This window comes from Oryctolagus cuniculus, chromosome X, assembly GCF_051225735.1.
Source record: "Oryctolagus cuniculus isolate XC-2025 breed Fujian yellow rabbit chromosome X, ASM5122573v1, whole genome shotgun sequence".
In the NCBI taxonomy this organism is placed as follows: domain Eukaryota; kingdom Metazoa; phylum Chordata; class Mammalia; order Lagomorpha; family Leporidae; genus Oryctolagus; species Oryctolagus cuniculus.
The window spans coordinates 68,995,292-68,996,630 of NC_142888.1; the positions used below are offsets into that span (position 1 = coordinate 68,995,292).

The 1,339-nt window shown below is 41.5% G+C and overlaps 1 pseudogene; it reads right to left on the reverse strand.

The window, feature by feature from the left end:
- Positions 1-310: 310 nt before the first annotated feature.
- LOC127484816 (small ribosomal subunit protein eS17 pseudogene) lies at positions 311-999 on the reverse strand (annotated as a pseudogene).
- Positions 1,000-1,339: the final 340 nt, after the last annotated feature.

The window sequence follows — 1,339 nt, forward strand, 5'->3', positions numbered from 1 at the left end:
TCTTAGTTCCCAAACTTCCTAACCACATGCTCTTGGAAAAAATCATTTGCCCTATTTGAGCCCAAGACACCCCATTTGTGAAATGATCATGATAATGATATCGTTACATGTTACACAATGTTTTGAGTACTAAATTGCATGAAATGAAATTTATGAAAATATATTAATGGCTCGATTGAAATTGTTAACAGTAAGAGTAACATGGGCAATGGAGCCATAGGTAAATTAAATCTCAACCCTAGTTGTGACTGCTTCTTTTTTGTTGTGTTTTCCCAGGTGTATTGAAAACATTACAGCATAGGAGAAAGATTCATATGCTTCCAGGTGGTGTTTTGAAATTCATCCCAAATGAATGCCGAGTGACCTGCAGGTTATACAAACTGCCAAAGTCCAAAAGCTTCAGCATTTCCTTAGTGTCAACCTCTGATTCACTCATCTTCTGATCCAGAACTGCGGTTTCATGAAGATAAAAATCTCACCTTTCTCTCTCCTCTTGCAGTTTGATGGAGCTACCTCTAAAGAAGCGTTTCTAAACTTGCTTTGTCAGCTATGTGACATAGCCTGCTGTGTTTGGTCTAGCTTCTTGCTGGAAATAATGGTGATCTCCTCACATGTGTGTTTCTTCTTGTGGAAGTGCCCAGGCTCATGTAACACTTCTCAATGACGATCCAAGTTGCTACTTTCATGGTTTTGGTGTGAGCTGCATCCTTTGTTGGTGGATTCTTGGTAAAGGAGCAGACGGCTTTTAAGGAAATTTCCAGCTTTAACAATGGGTGGTATTTTGGTGCCGTGGTTAACATGTCACTTGGAACGCCCACATCACATATCAGACTGTCTGGTTTGAATGTGGCTCCTCCGCTTCTGACTCAGTTTCCTATTAATGCGCCTGGGAAGCAGCAACAGATGGCTCAAGTATTTGGATCCCTGCAACCCATGGGAGAGACCTGTATTGTGTTCAGAGCTCCTGACCCATCCCTGGCTGTTGCAGGTATTTGGGGGAGTGAACCAGCAGGTAGAAGATCTCTCTTCTCACTCTCTCTCTCTCTCTCTCTCTCTCTCTCTCTCTGTTTCTCTGTCTCTGTCTCTGTCTCTCTCTCTCTCTCTGTGTGTGTGCGTGTGTGTGTGTTTGTGTGTGTGTGTGTCTGTCTCTACTTTCAAATAAAGTGAAAATGAAAAAAAGTTTTAGCGTTAAGTAAAAATGTTTCTCAGGTTCAGCTTCCTTTCATACTCTCTCAATGTTCCTTATTAGCCCAGCTACTTCTTTCAGGCCATACTCACTTCCCCCAGTCTGAAAAGAATCCAAAGGCTATAATTAGTATGCATAATTTGTGCATAATTA